Raw genomic sequence first — 18,227 nt, 5'->3', positions numbered from 1 at the left:
GTGCAGGGATCGTTCAGAATTTTTTTTTTTCATATGAAATTTTGTGTGTGTATGTGTGTGTGACATAGTGACGTAATTACATTTGGTTGGTGTGTGGGAATGCACGGTACAGGGTTTACATTTTTCATTTATGTTCATGACCTTGAACATGGAATTCAACTTTGAGATTAGGAAACTAGATTGCATACATTGTAAAGTCAGGGTTTGATATTGTCCTTCATGTGTACTCTGTACCTGTTTGTACAGAATAAACATACGTCTGAATACCACGAAGATCCATCGACTGATGAGCGGTCCTTCTTCACCAGTTTGGACGGTATCCATCGTGACAGAGAGCGTACACGTCTGCACTCCGTAAAGTTTCAACGACCACTGTTTGCTTGTATCGCCTTCTGTCAACACATCGAGTTGGAATTGGTTGTGGTGGTGGTGGCGGGGAGGGGGGGGGCAGCGCCTGTGTTCGACGCATCGAGTTGGCTTCGACCTTGATCTACGTCACACCCTTAACGTACGTCACAAGGTAATAAGGATAAGGCGACTTTGAGGTAGTGTTTTAGATTTGACTTTGAATGACTTTCATTCACACTTCATATTTTCACAGCTATTTCGAACAATGTTCAAAGTCGCATAACCTTGGGGTTGACCTTGAGATTTTAGTCTGTCTCGGATCACATTAACATTGAAATGACCTCTACATACGTCACATGATCATGTGCTTGTCTATGTACAAACATACGTCTGCATACTTCGAAGATCCTCCATGTAATGAATGTTCCATCGGCGTGAGCTCGCCAAGTTAGTAGTGGTGTGACGTCACAGCAGCAGCAACCGTTCAACGGTAAGAGAGCGAGATGTTCACTCCACGACGTGCGGCTGAGTAATGCGTATTCATCGGTGTGCCCTTACCTCTATCGATGCAGTAAAGACTGACGTAACGCATCGCTCTAGCCTCGCTATCGATGGTGACACGCAGACGGCCGAGGACTGTGCTAACGTCTGCCCTCTCCGAGAGCGCAACGATCACAGCCTGTTTGTATCGACATCCAGTTGGGAGGTGGGCTTGGCTGTGACGTCAGGCATCTCTAGTGGGTAGCGAAGTAGGGTGAACTGAAGAGAGTTAAATAACGTGCATTTGTATAGATAATATTGAAGAATCTCGTGAAGTATTAATCTGAAAATTATCAACTTGAGCTGTACCAAGGTATGGTTAGGTGTGACGTCAGGCATCTCTAGTGGGTAGCGAAGTAAGGTGAACTGAAGAGAGTTAAATAACGTGCATTTTTATAGATAATATTGAAGAATCTCGTGAAGTATTAATCTGAAAATTATCAACTTGAGCTGTGCCAAGGTATAGTTAGGGCGAATTGAATAAATATAACAATTGACAGAAATTCTCCCTATTATAGCAAAATTTGATCTCACATTTTCGCTTTGAAACCTCATTGAACTATTGAGGCCCGCGTCGAACTGCAAAGTTAAAGGTTATAAAATGATTAGAGATAAGTAATGAGAAGAGTTCATTGCATGTATTCAAATGATTCAACATGAAACAAACCAATAAAGCACAAGTGATAAGAAATGAGAGTTCAGAGAGTGAATTCTTGTTGCTTGTAACTATCCAATGGAATTCAAGATCTGAATCTTGTGCAATGTTATATTCATGATGACGAATAAAAGAACGGTTATTATTTAGGTCTATTTTATGTACGGAAAACACTGAAGAGAGTGAAATTGAATTACAGAATACATATTCGGAAAAGAAATAAATATAGTAGGATTTGGAAAAATCTTGAGGTTTGGTTAGAATTTAAAAATTGTCGAAAGAGACAACTGCTCTGATGAGCCGATTTTCTATAGTTTGTGCCTGTATTTCTTGGTCCCGTATGACAAAAACTTGTCGATTTTGATATTGCACGTAGCTTTTGCATTCCGTTTCGACCTTCACAGCATATGACATCAACGTAAATATAACTGAAAAGTAGGATGTGCCATCACTTTGATCGAAAATAAATTCATTCACCTGTCATTGCCAGATTTACCCGGCAAGTTTGGTTTGACTTTGAAATAAATGCAAGGTTATTATCTGCCCCAAAACAGATGCGTAGACTCAACACATAACATTTTACAGGAGAACAGACTGACATTTCTCACGCATATGCATGTCTAACATGAACTAGGTACCGCATACTCAATGATGATTCAAAATGCTACACTATATTTTTTCTTGAAATATGATTACATTACAATTTGAACCAAAATAGTGGATGATATTGACGTAACTTCAACTGAAACGTGGGTATCGCCTCACTTTGGTCTCTTTTTTCCACACATTGGCAAATCTGATGGTGAAGTTTGGTTTAACCTTGAAACTAAATACTAGGATTTTCTCGAGGGTCGAGTTTTCATGTATGCCGATGACACAACATTGTGACGTCCCCAGATCTGAATGAAATTGAAAATGAAACGAAACTAGTAATCAATGAATTCGAATGTTGGTGTAGAAACAATCATTTAATAAATAATGGAAATAAAACAACATTTATCCAGTTCTCAAGTGAGTATCAGCGCCCTTTCCAAATAAATCTAGGTTTCGAAACTGAATTGTCTTTCAATAATCACATCGAATACTTGTGCACTTCTCTGAAAAACGTATTTTGCCTTCCTAACAATGAAATTAAATTTTTTGAGACATAATCTCTTGGATATATACTATGGTCTAGTGTATTCTAAGCTTAATATAAATATTACCATTTGGGGACACTCATCAGAAATAAATAGAATCTTTATAAGGCAAAAACGCTTCATTAGACTAATTTTTGATCTCAAATACAGAGAATCTTGTAAGAAAACATTCCAAGACACAAATTTTTTCACATTACCATGCATTTATCTTTACAAAATATTAAGCTACGTTCATGTACATTCCCATTTGCTAACAAGAAATGAGGAAATTTACTGTCATTAAACGAGACGGAGAAACGATTTCCATCAGGAAAAAATGAACCATAATGAAAGAAATTTTCTCATATTCAAGAAAAAAGTCAAAGACTTTTTTGTAACAAGTTGTTTTTACTTCCTGATATGTAGACTGCAGGGTATTTTATAATTAAAACTCTCCACGTCCACTCAATACAATATATTTCCGAATAATGAATAATACGCATTATCGTATTTTACATCCCAACTTAAAAAGACGATAAGGTTTTTGCCTTGCGTTACTCATCTTCGCGTTCACCGATGAGTCGTAATAGAAATACTGGGTGTCGGCAATACGGGATGTCCGCACGGCCATCCTGTGAATCTTTCGTCCTCGAAAGGATAGTCTGAAACAAAAGAAACAATTGAGATTTTTATTATGTTTTATTCTACCATAATGTGGTGCCTCGGGTGGCAATCATTGAAGTCCCTATGATGGCGATCAATTAGTGCCAAGATAGCGATCTCTAGTGCCAAAGATGGCGATCGGTTTGGTGCCTAATATGGCGATCTCTAGTGCCTAAGATGGCGATCTCTAATGCCCAAGATGGCAATCTCTAATGCCTAAGATGGCGATCAGTTTAGTGCCTGAGATGGCGAACTCTAATGCCTAAGATGGCGATCTCTAGTGCCTAAGATGGCGATCTCTAATGCCTAAGATGGCGATCAGTTTAGTGCCTAAGATGGCGATCTCTAATGCCTAAGATGGCGATCAGTTTAGTGCCTAAGATGGCGATCTCTAGTGCCTAAGATGGCGATCTCTAATGCCTAAGATGGCGATCAGTTTAGTGCCTAAGATGGCGATCTCTAATGCCTAAGATGGCGATCAGTTTAGTGCATAAGATGGCGATCTCTAGTGCCTAAGATGGCGATCAGTTTAGTGCCTAAGATGGCGATCTCTAATGCCTAAGATGGCGATCTCTAGTGCCTAAGATGGCGATCTCTAATGCCTAAGATGGCGATCTATAATGCCTAAGATGGCGATCTCTAATGCCTAAGATGGCGATCAGTTCAGTTATCGTTTTTAATATTTACCTTAGAAAATTTGAATTTTGAAAGGCTTTATATCCTCCAAGCAAACAACTCCTTCGTATGGTCGGCTGGAACGTTCAGTGTGAATATCCTCTCTCACTCGATACCTATCGTTTGCTAGAACCTCTACTATCTTGAAGGGGCCGCGAAATTTTGGAAGTAACTTCTTACTTTCATTGTTGGCCGGGAAACTTGTTACTTTTGTTAATACTAGATCCCCAACTGAGACAAATTTTGGAGGACCACGTCTTTTGTTGAATGCCACATCTTGCTCGATTCTATTTTTCTCTAGGTTTTTGGCAGCTTTTCTCCTGATTTTTGTGACGTCTAATTCTTCTTCTGATGAATGATGAAGATCAGTACCTGTTCTCAACTGGTACCCAAATAGCAGTTCTGCGGGCGTATATTTTGTGATACGGTGTTTTGTAGAATTGATTCCCTGTTGAATCTCAATTATTTTGTTATCCCAATCATTTTTGCTGGTTTGTGCGCCAGATGTTGCCAGAGCATCCAGAATCGTTTTATTCATACGTTCAGCTTGTCCATTTGCTCTGGGCATCCCGACAGCTGTTGTGAATAACCGTATTCCATTGACGACGGACCATTCTTTGAATTCAGTTGAGGTGAAAGCCGACCCAGGATCTGTTATTATACATTTTGGGTTTCCCAGAAGTGAGAATAATTCTTGAAGAGCATCAATTGCACATTTGGAAGATGTATTTGGAACTGGCTTGATACACGTATATTTTGAAAACCCGTTCACAATGACGAGGATGTATTTATTACCATTCAAGGTTTCGACAAATGGTCCAAGATGATCCACATGCAGCGTATGGTGTGGTCTAGCGTACTTGGGAATAGAATGCAAATAACCAGGCTTTTTGCCACCATGTTCTTTGTAATATAAGCAATAAAGACACGAATTAATATATTTTTTTACGAACCGGTTCATTTTAGGAAACCAGTAGGCTCGTTTTATCCTATCGATTGTTTTGTCGTAACCAAAATGACCAATATCATCATGGTTTGCTTTAGTGATTTGCCACCTACACAATTTTGGAACAAACAGTCTTCTACCTTGTTGCGTAATTCGATAAACCTTATTTCCGCGAAGATCGTAATCATTGAAAATATCTTTGTGTTCGATACTATTGCCGCTTAATAAAATCTCTTTAATTTGATTGATTTGATCATCTAAGCTTTGAGTCTCTCCTAAATAATCGTTTTCACTTATTACGGATATTTGCATTTTTTCGGGATCAAGGTCACGAAAATTTCGACTTAATGCATCAACGTGCTGCATTTGATGACCTGCCCTATGCTCGAGTTGAAACGTGAAATCTTGTAAAAAAAGAATCCAGCGAGCAACGCGGGGAACAAGTGTCTGCTTATTCCACGCATTTTTCCCTGCATTGCAGTCTGTGAAAATAGTAAACATATGTCCCAGCAAATAATAACGGAATCTGTCGAGGGTTTTTACAATTGCAAGCAATTCTAACTCAAATGAATGATAATTTTTTTCAGGTCCAGTAGTTTGTTTACTGAAGTAGGCAATAGGTTTTTCTAAATTGTCTTGTTTTTGAGTCAAAATTCCAGCAAAACCATCACGGCTAGCATCAGTATAAACAAGTACAGGCAATTTCGGGTTGAAAATTGCCAGTATTGGTTTGGAACATATTTTCACTTTTAAAGAGTCTATTATTTTTGTATGGTTTTCATTCCATTCCCAGCTAGAGTCTTTTTTTAAAAGTTTTGTTAGTGGTGCAGACAGTCGAGCAAAATTTTTAATGAATTTCCGGAAGTAGCCAACTAAACCCAAAAATTGGCGCAATTGATGTTGATTCTTTGGGTATGGAAAATTTTCGACAGCCTCTATTTTTGAACTAGAGGGTGATATTTTATTCAAAGATATTTCATAACCTAGATATTTAATTTTCTTCAGCATAAATGATGATTTGTTTAGTTTTATTGTCAAACCGTATTCTTTTATTATTTCTAAAACCATTTGTAAAATATTTAGACCATCTGAAATAGTTTTTGAAGGTATGAGTAAGTCATCAAGGTAAGGTATAACATTATAATTACGTAAAGGTGAGAATATTTCATTCATAAATTGTTGAAAGATAGACGGGGCATTACATAATCCAAATGGAACTCTAGTATATTCATAATGTCCTTCCGGTGTCACAAATGCAGTAAACGGAATAGAATTTGATTCCATTGGAATTTGGTGATAACCAGAAGCTAAATCGATACTCGTAAAGTATTCAAAACCTGATAAATTATCAATAATTTCCTCTATTATAGGCATTGGAAATTTATGTTTCACAGTTATTTTATTGAGTGCCCTATAATCAACCACTAGTCTTTTCTTATCATCACTTTTATTTACTAACAAAGCTGGACTGGAATAAGGTGATCTACTTTCTCGAATAATATTCGCATCTAGCAAGTCCTGTATGATTGTTCTAAAGGTTGATTTATCTTTTTCGGCAACACGATATGGTCTATGAGTAACTGGCTTCGTCGTGGTTAATTCTATAGATAATGAAACTGAATGCGCTTTACCCACTTTTTTTACTGACTCGAACACACATGTTTCATAAGACATCAACAATTCATAAAAAGCATTTAAATCAGATGAGGACATTTGTCTATGGTTGATGTTTCGTAGCCACTCTGGAATATCACGTTTGTTCAAAAAGTTCAGAGAATCATCAAATCTGTAATACATAATATTGGGGTTTTCTGTAAAGTTTGTACCTATCAAAATGTCAAAATTGAATCTGGAATTGTCGATAACATAATATTCAATATCTAAATTAACTTCATCCACTTGTGTTTGGGCGTTAACATATTGATTAACTGTAACACCATCCCCTAAAAATCCTGATAAAATAACGGGGTTGTCGAGATCCTGCACCTCCAATTTGAGTTTTTGTGCAACAGATAATTTAATAATTGAGCAATCGCTACCACAATCTATGAACGCTTCGCATTCATTTCCGTTGAGGGTAATTTTTTTATTAAATTTTGACTGTGGCTTGGAATTTTCAATACGGTTTATATGTTCGGTTTTTTTGAAACTATTTCTCGAGCCTTTGTGATTTTCTGAATTTTTCTTTGAATTCTTATATTGTTTTTTGAGACAATTTAGTTCAATGTGACCTTTTAAATGACAAAAATTACAAATTTGGTATCTATGGTGACAATTAGAACGGTCATGGCCTGATTTTCCGCATGACATACATATTTTGACTTTATTTTCATGAGAAAAATGTTTACTAATAGAAGGTTTGAAATAACTTGGACCCGCTTGCATCATTGAGGTCCGAGATCTAGGATGCGGATCAGAAACTATGTTATTATTCCCTGGGGCATTTGGCAAAGTGTGAATTTTATTTTTCAAATATGCTCCCAGCATGTTAGGATCTACCATGTTGGAAGCTTCAATAGCTGCCGTTATATTACTATCATTGATAGCTCCACAAATCAAAGAAACTTTATCAGCGTCAGAAAATTTCACTTTTAATTTGTCGATTTTAGCTATATGTTCAAAGTGAAAATCATATAACGAACAACCCTCAGTTGGCCTATGATTTACTAAGTCCATTAATAGCTTGAATGCATTTCGGCTAGGCTGAAAAGTTGATATGAAAATATTTTTCCAATTTTCCCAAGTAAACTGTGACCAACCCAACTCGCTTTCTATATAGTTATCCAACCACAGCTTGGCATTACCTTTTAGTTTATTTAAAGCTTGAAAAATCATCAAATTATCTGGCCACTTGTACAAGTTAGCATTATATTGAATGATCTCTATCCAATCATTGATGTCCGTTGTTTTTGGATCAAACTCTGGTATCATTGAGAAAATATTAAAACTTGTACCTGTTTGTACTGAAGATGCCTCCATTCTTGGTTGGTAAATTGGTGGGGTATAACTTACATTTTCTCGGTGGATTTTCGATTTCCTATTGGTTTTACGTCTATAATACTCATCATCACTTGATGTCGAACTATCCTCTGAAGACGATGACGATGGTGGCCGATGACGAGGTTTCTTTCGGTGTCGTCCCATATTTGAGAATCCAACTTCAGTGGCACTGGCACAAAACACAACTATACGTTCTTAACCACTTCTGATGTAGACTGCAGGGTATTTTATAATTAAAACTCTCCACGTCCACTCAATACAATATATTTCCGAATAATGAATAATACGCATTATCGTATTTTACATCCCAACTTAAAAAGACGATGAGGTTTTTGCCTTGCGTTACTCATCTTCGCGTTCACCGATGAGTCGTAATAGAAATACTGGGTGTCGGCAATACGGGATGTCCGCAGATAGAGAATGAAAATAATATTTTTGTGTAACATGTGCTGTTATTGATATAAGTGCTATAAGATAAAATATCTTTTGTAAAATGTGACGTGTCACATAAACATTCATGTATCAAAAATGATGACTAAAATTTGACATTGACTTCTACGTCAATGTCATGCTAGACGGAGTTTTGTAGACATGTAGTGTCAACACTTGACATTTTACAGGAGAACAGACTGATATTTCTCACACATATGCATGCCCTACATGAACTTCCGCATGCTTAAAAATGATGTAATAATTCAAAATGTCACACTACGTTTTTCTTTTCGAAACATTATTGATTACAAATCTGAAGCCATACAGTAGATGATTTTGATATGATTTCCACTGAAAAGCAGGTTTGTTCTCACTTTGGTCTGTTTCTACCCCAGCATGTCAAGATCTGACAGAGCAGTTTGGTTTGAGCTTGAAACTGAACGCCCAGGTTGTGCTAGACGGAGATTTGCGGAGTTTCCAAAAGAGATGCGTAGGGTCATGCCATTTTGCAGTAGAATAGATTGATATTTCTCACACATGCATTTGCTCGCCTAACAAGAACTTTCACGTATTGCAGTACAATCTAATCATTTGAAATTCAACACTATATTGCAGTGTCTGACGGTGGAGTGTGGTTTGACTGTGAAAATGAATACAAAGTTCATTCTTAGCGAAAATCATGCTAAACGGGGTTTGGAAGTTCTCCAAAACAATGTATACAGTCACAACACACCATTTTGCAGCGAAAAAGACATATTTTTCACACCTAAATATATTCTCGACATGAACTTTTACATGTCGCAATACACATATTTCAATTTGAAATGTATCACTATCTTCTTCTTAAAACCCAATATTATCCAAGATTCAAGCCAATATACGATATGACGTAAGCGTGTATTCAACTGAAAAGGAGATATTTCCACACTTCAACCTGAAAACTGATTCCTCCCTTCCACCATTTCATGATCTGACTTTGAAGTTGAGTTTGATCTTCAACTTGACTACGTGGTCATTTTCTGTCGATGTCCTGCTATACTGGTTTGTGAGTCCCCAAATATTACATAATGCACACATTTTTCGTACATACACACGCATGCTTCACACCATGCATGCTTATGTTTATGTTGTAGTATTTTTCTCGAGAGAATTTATATGGTTGAAGTTGCGATGATTCTGCAACCGTGTTAGGAATAACACGTTAAAAGGTAAGACCTCGTTAGTCCTTAGCTCGCAACATCTCAACTTCTGAGAGTTGTCGTTCGTAAGAGGGCGACAGCTGATTAACGGAAAAACAGATTTCAAACAGAAACAGAACATTTACTTGCTGCATGATAAAGATACAGTAATGCAACTTGTCGCTATCGAATTGGGTACTGTAATAGCGTGATCAACATTTTTGTCAACATTTTTAGTGTTGTTCCTGTGAATATAGTGTTTCAGACTAATATATCATCATAGAAATTCAGTTTTCTGATATACTATGATTCCATAAGACATGTGTCTCAATAGCAGATTTTATTCATATTCATATTTGGTCACATTACTGTTCACTGTACACTAATTTACTGTTCGAGGAATATTTTTCAGGCTCTCCATTTCGGTCAATCAGTTATTGTTGAACCTGCTTCCGCAATTTTGAAAAATGTTTGCTGATTTGATGAAATATATCGCATCTATCTTGAGCCTCATAATAGATGAATACAAGGAGAAAACAGTGAAGGATAGACTTGAACAGTGTTATGAGGCTTCTAAACGAATAAAAAAAGATCTGAAAAATACTACTACTATGGGTGGGAAATAAAATCTACTAGCATTCTTAATCAGATGAAATTTGAGATGAAGAAAGGAGCAGGCCTGATTAGCCGGAAAGAGGCATCCTCTAATCGAGTACATTGGGATGATTCAGAATCGGCTTTTAATTCGCGTATCCGGACTGAAGTGATTACTAATCTCAAGCATAACAACCTTACCCCATTTTTGATCGACTATAAGACCCTTTTTGTGACACTAATTCAAAATGCTTTGAAAAAAGATGCATTTTTAAAGGTTGATATGACATTCGGTGGAGAATTTGAGGTTGTCAAAGGCGATCGAATCTTCAACGAATATAAGTATTTCTCAATATCTAACGCATCCATCCATAGTAACACTGATATGAATATGTGGTTTGAGGATCATGTTATGGAGCCAATCATGATAAAGTTGGAAGAGTTTCAGGAACGTGACAGAGGTTAGACGTTGAAAGCAGTAGTGAATTTGGGGGTTACCGTAAACAAATTTGTGCCGCAGAGAGGTTCATCATACACTGAACTGCCTTCTCAAATCAAACGAAAAATCATGATAATGCCTGCTTCGCTTGTGCCATTGTTTCGGCGTTGTATCCAGTTCCCCATGGACAACATTCAGATCACATCCTATCTTATCCTGACTATTCAAAAGTCCTGAAGTTGTGAGGTATTCACTTTCCGATGAAAATTATTCAGATAAATAGTTTCGAAGAGCAGAATGATCTCTCAGTCGATGTTTAACGTTGAAACTTTTTAAATCCAAGTATACTGTAATACCGCTAAGATTAAGCATAGCAAAAAATGAAAGCAAACATCTGAATCTACTCATGATTCAAGACATGTATTACGATGAAAAATGTAAGGATTCAATAAATGTCTATGATGTTACGTCACCAACCAGAAAACACTTTGTTTGAATGAAAGAGCTATCTAGTTTGGTGAGTAATCAACTCGACAACCATAATAGAAAAAAATATTTTTGCCATAGGTGTTTTCACTGTTTTTCCACGCAAGCAATGTTAGATAAACACCTTGAAGACTGCTCGCAGACAAAGGAATGCCTACCAGAATTACCTATGGTGGGAAAATATATTTTTAGGTTCAGAAATTTCAAAAATAAAATTACATCGCCTTTCGTCATATATGCCGAGTGTATTGGTATCTGCATAAGATGGCAATAAATATCAACGACACATTCCGGCATCTATTGGATATTATGTGAAACGCTCTTATGATGATACACTACTATCATTTTATCGATCATTTCGTGATGAAAATTTTATGAAATGGTTTGCAGACGAGATAGGTCAGTTTGCTGAAGATGTTGCAACTGTGTTCCAGTGTCGATGTAAATATATCAGCCAGCCAGGAACCATTTTTTCAGGCAGCAACTCATTGTTATATATGTGACAAACCATTCAATATATCAGACAAAATAGTATGCGACCATAATCGTCAAATACCTAAAAATAATTGATCGCCAACCATCACACACAATGAGTGCATTTAAAACTATCAAGATAATCCAACAATTCCCATCGTGTTTCATAACTTATCAGGGTATGATGCACATTTTGTTATAGAAAATATTGCATTGGATCTCAATGGAAGTGTCGCCGTTAGGCCGATAACAAAGGAAAAGTATATCTCCTTCATTAAAAATATTTCTGGTAGCAAGATCCACTTCAGGTTTTGTAACTCATTCAGATTCATGAGTTTTTCGCTGGATACGTTAGTATCATATCTATCAGATTTTCCAAATCTCATATCACAGTTCTCCAACCGCTCGAATGATGAAGAGTAGATTTTGACAAAAAAGGGTGTAATGCCGTATGACTATATCGATTCTTTCAAAAGATTGTTTACCCCCTATCGAAACCTTTTGCAACATATTGAAGGAAAAACCGTGTCCTAGGAGATCTTACTTACGTGCCAAGCTGATATGGGCTACTTTTAATATAAACACATCGGGAAAATATACGAATCTGTATTTGAAGACGGATGTTATGCTTCTGGCTATGTCTTCGAGCAGTTCCGCTCAAGTTGTCAAAAAACTTACGGTTTGGATCCTGCCCATTATATCACTCTACCTGGCTATACATGGGATGCTATGTTATTCAAAACGAAACAGCAACTTGAACTTCTCACCGATGTAGATCAGTTGATGTTTTTCGAAAAGGGAACAAGAGGTGGACTGAGTCAAGTTTGATCCAAGCGAAGAGTCACAGCTAATAACAAATACATGGGTGATATCTTATGATAAAGCCAAAGCTGACTCATACCTAATGTATTTCGATGTCAATAATCAATATGGTTGGGCAATGTCTCAATATCTACCATACGGCTGGTTTGAGTAGATGGACACCAACATTGATATCACAACTGTGCCTGATGATTCCTCGGAAGGTTATATACTAGACGTTGATATGGAGTATCCAAACAACCTTCACGATATGCATAAGGATTTACCGTTTTGCCCCGATCATGTGGATCCTAAGACAAAAAAATCTCGAACCGAAACTACATCGGATGTGAAACAATTTGAATTGATGGCTACTCTACAGTCGAAGAAATAGTATGTGAATCATTATAGAAATCTTAAGCAGGCCTTAGAAAATGGTCTCATTTTGAACAAGATTCATCGTGTTCTGAAGTTCAAGCAGTCTACATGGTTGAAGCCCTACAAAGGCTTGAACACACGTTTGCGAACTGCTGCCTCGAATGATATTGAAAAGAACCTATTCAAACTAATGCCGTATTTGATATGTACTGCTATCTTCAAAACTCAATTTTTGTCCCATATATATAAATATTTATTTCAGGGAAAACTATGGAAAATCTGAGAAAGCACTCTGATGTTCGCCTTGTAACGAGTTGGGATGGGCAATATGGTGCCGAAACCAGAATCTCCAATCCTCGGTTCAAGAGTTTGACTGTCTTCGATGAAAACTTGACTGCCATTGAATTGGGAAAATCCAAAATATTCTTATATATATATATATATATATATATATAAATATGAAAGTTATTGAGTGTCTTGATATATAAACATGAGTGCTATGTACGATATTTTAACTTCTGTTTATATATATATATATATATATATATATATATATATATATATATATATATATATATATATATATATATATATATATATATATGTTGGAATGGTAGTACTGGATTTGGCAAAGTTGACCACATATAATTTCCATTATGAATACATGGCTCCTAGGTATAGAGAAAATTTTTGCGCAGTTTATACTGACACGGACAGTTTGATTTATGGAATTATAAATTATGATCCATATGAGATGATAAAAAATGATTGTCATCAGTATTTCGATACTAGCGATTATCAATCAGATATCATTTACAATATATCCCGAGCGAATAAGAAAGTGATTGGATTGATAAAGGATGAGAACAACAGAAAGCTTATGCTCGACTTCATTGGACTCAGATCTAAATTATACTCAACTAAAACTGCAATGTCAGAAGATCAAATCACTGATCTGAAAAAAAGATTGAAGCAGGAGAATTATGAAAATGATGAAATCAAACAAATTGTGGCCAATTTTGGAGTATCCAAGAAAGCGAAGGGCGTTTAACATAATGTTGTCAAAACAAAAATCGCTTTCGAAGATTACGTGGCCTGTTTGGAAAATTATACCGAAAAAGCAATCACACAAAAAAATTAATAAATTCCTATAAGCATAGGGTGTATTCAACAGAACAACCGGAGATTGTTCTGAATCCTAACGATGATAAACGCTATCTAATTCCTGAAACCTACCATACTCTTCCATGGGAACATTACTCAATTCAAAATCTATGAATATCGATTAATAACAATATCAACTACAAATTATTATTCTCGTCTCACATGAACGGTTCTTGTACGAGTGAAAATCACATATCACATTGAAAGTTTTTGTTAATATATTATCTTGTTGCTGATATACAGGTGTATTTTTGTGAGTCAAATCAGAACTATTGGAAAAATGAACCCTACTGTCATTTATTTCGAATTGAACCACACACCTATTTTCTTTCGAGAGAGGTTTTATATAGGGCTATTGGCATAAAAATTCAGTTTTGACCAAATTGCAGTATATTTCATAGCAAAGCACTCCATTAATTATGAATCTCGATATTATAGAAAATGCCAAGTCGAACAAACATGTTATTATCAGCATATACCCTTTTCAATATTAGTCCTTATTTAGATTAAAATCTTCCATAATTACCAATCAACCACATCTATCCTTCCACTATTCTAGACAAATATCTTCAATTTCATCAAAAGTCAAATATGGAGCTACATAATCGAAAATTGGTATGATGGAGATTGCGATCATACTGTTGGAATGGAACAATCACATTACAATTGTAGCGAATCAATTGTTTTGCTATTCGTCTGTAGTTTTGATCTAAATACATAACATCGATATCTTTATGGCTATACATTGAAAACATTTTCTCAAATTTGTACCAATATATTTCAAATACGCACTTGGTGTTATGAGAGTTTACTTGATTTTGAGATTTACTGGTGTGTAATTTTTCTGCGTATCAGTAGAATGGCTTCAGTTTTATAGGGAGACTAGATCAAGTTTATTTTTTTTCGACCATTCTTAGCTGGAAATAATGCCCAAACATAACACATTTATGATTCAATACCGGACAGCCCTGTTTCGACCCGCCTCAGCTCTCATCAGTGGTGTTACGCTGAACCACAAATTCATTGCTAGAATCAACTGTAATTGAAGAACAAGCTATAGTTAAGAAGCGGGTTTACATCTCTGCCCACGGCGGGGGTGGAGTTTGCAGACCGGTTTCGGGCAGTTTGGCCACTCGACTACGGCCCATTGTTTACTCTCTTACATAATAATTATAAGTAGAAACCAGGTGAATATTAGGTGGTTCCTCAACAGATAGTTTCGGGTCTATAATGAACGTAATATTTGACTTTTGATGAAATTGAAGATATTTGTCTAGAATAGTGGAAGGATAGATGTGGTTGATTGGTAATTATGGAAGATTTTATTCTCAATAAGGACTAATATTGAAAAGGGTATATGCTGATAATAACATGTTTGTTCGACTTGGCATTTTCTATAATATCGAGATTCATAATTAATGGAGTGCTTTGCTATGAAATATACTGCAATTTGGTCAAAACTGAATTTTTATGCCAATAGCCCTATATAAAACCTCTCTCGGAAGAAAATAGGTGTGTGGTTCAGTTCGAAATAAATGACAGTAGGGTTCATTTTTCCAATAGTTCTGATTTGACTCACAAAAATACACCTGTATATCAGCAACAAGATAATATATTAACAAAAACTTTCAATGTGATATGTGATTTTCACTCGTACATGGAACCGTTCATGTGAGACGAGAATAATAATTTGTAGTTGATATTGTTATTAATCGATATTCATAGATTTTGAATTGAGTAATGTTCCCATGGAAGAGTATGGTAGGTTTCAGGAATTAGATAGCGTTTATCATCGTTAGGATTCAGAACAATCTCCGGTTATTCTGTTGAATACACCCTATGCTTATAGGAATTTATTAATTTTTTTGTGTGATTGCTTTTTCGGTATAATTTTCCAAACAGGCCACGTAATCTTCGAAAGCGATTTTTGTTTTGACAACATTATGTTAAACGCCCTTCGCTTTCTTGGATACTCCAAAATTGGCCACAATTTGTTTGATTTCATCATTTTCATAATTCTCCTGCTTCAATCTTTTTTTCAGATCAGTGATTTGATCTTCTGACGTTGCAGTTTTAGTTGAGTATAATTTAGATCTGAGTCCAATAAAGTCGAGCATAAGCTTTCTGTTGTTCTCATCCTTCATCATTCCAATCACTTTCTTATTCGCTCGGGGAATATTGTAAATGATATCTGATTGATAATCGCTAGTATCGAAATACTGATGACAATCATTTTTTATCATCTCATATGGATCATAATTTATAATTCCATAAATCAAACTGTCCGTGTCAGTATAAACTGCGCAAAAATTTTCTCTATACCTAGGAGCCATGTATTCATAATGGAAATTATATGTGGTCAACTTTGCCAAATCCAGTACTACCATTCCAACATATATATATATATATATATATATATATATATATATATATATATATATATATATATATATATATATATATATATATATATATATATATATATATATATATATATATATATATATATATATATATATATATATATATATATATATATATATATATATAGGTTTGTGGAAGAATATTTTGGATTTTCCCAATTCAATGGCAGTCAAGTTTTCATCGAAGACAGTCAAACTCTCGAACCGAGGATTGGAGATTCTGGCTTCGGCACCATATCGCCCATCCCAACTCGTTACAAGGCGAACATCAGAGTGCTTTCTCAGATTTTCCATAGTTTTCCCTGAAATAAATATTTATATATATGGGACAAAAATTGAGTTTTGAAGATAGCAGTACATATCAAATACGGCATTAGTTTGAATAGGTTCTTTTCAATATCATTCGAGGCAGCAGTTCGCAAACGTGTGTTCAAGCCTTTGTAGGGCTTCAACCATGTAGACTGCTTGAACTTCAGAACACGATGAATCTTGTTCAAAATGAGACCATTTTCTAAGGCCTGCTTAAGATTTCTATAATGATTCACATACTATTTCTTCGACTGTAGAGTAGCCGTCAATTTAAATTGTTTCACATCCGATGTACTTTCGGTTCGAGATTTTTTTGTCTTAGGATCCACATGATCGGGGCAAAACGGTAAATCCTTATGCATATCGTGAAGGTTGTTTGGATACTCCATATCAACGTCTAGTATATAACCTTCCGAGGCATCATCAGGCACAGTTGTGATATCAATGTTGGTGTCCATCTACTCAAACCAGCCGTATGGTAGATATTGAGACATTGCCCAACCATATTGATTATTAACATCGAAATACATTAGGTATGAGTCAGCTTTGGCTTTATCATAAGATATCACCCATGTATTTGTTATTAGCTGTGACTCTTCGCTTGGATCAAACTTGACTCAGTCCACCTCTTGTTCCCTTTTCGAAAAACATCAACTGATCTACATCGGTGAGAAGTTCAAGTTGCTGTTTCGTTTTGAATAACATAGCATCCCATGTATAGCCAGGCCGAGTGATATAATGGGCAGGCTCCAAACCGTAAGTTTTTTGACAACTTGAGCGGAACTGCTCGAAGACATAGCCAGAAGCATAACATCCGTCTTCAAATACAGATTCGTATATTTTCCCGATGTGTTTATATTAAAAGTAGCCCATATCAGCTTGGCACGTAAGTAAGATCTCCTAGGACACGGTTTTTCCTTCAATATGTTGCAAAAGGTTTCGATAGGGGGTAAACAATCTTTTGAAAGAATCGATATAGTCATACGGCATTACACCCTTTTTTGTCAAAATCTACTCTTCATCATTCGAGCGGTTGGAGAACTGTGATATGAGATTTGGAAAATCTGATAGATATGATACTAACGTATCCAGCGAAAAACTCATGAATCTGAATGAGTTAAAAAACCTGAAGTGGATCTTGCTACCAGAAATATTTTTAATGAAGGAGATATACTTTTCCTTTGTTATCGGCCTAACGGCGACACTTCCATTGAGATCCAATGCAATATTTTCTATAACAAAATGTGCATCATACCCTGATAAGTTATGAAACACGATGGGAATTGTTGGATTATCTTGATAGTTTTAAATGCACTCATTGTGTGTGATGGTTGGCGATTAATTATTTTTAGGTATTTGACGATTATGGTCGCATACTATTTTGTCTGATATATTGAATGGTTTGTCACATATATGACAATGAGTTGCTGCCTGAAAAAATGGTTCCTGGCTGGCTGATATATTTACATCGACACTGGAACACAGTTGCAACATCTTCAGCAAACTGACCTATCTCGTCTGCAAACCATTTCATACAATTTTCATCACGAAATGATCGATAAAATGATAGTAGTGTATCATCATAAGAGCGTTTCACATAATAT

This window comes from Leptinotarsa decemlineata, unplaced genomic scaffold (genome assembly GCF_025532065.1).
Source record: "Leptinotarsa decemlineata unplaced genomic scaffold, Ldec_3_MD MMD2_tig00078363_RagTag_RagTag, whole genome shotgun sequence".
Lineage (NCBI taxonomy): Eukaryota > Metazoa > Arthropoda > Insecta > Coleoptera > Chrysomelidae > Leptinotarsa > Leptinotarsa decemlineata.
Note: the sequence above shows the minus strand (reverse complement) of the source record.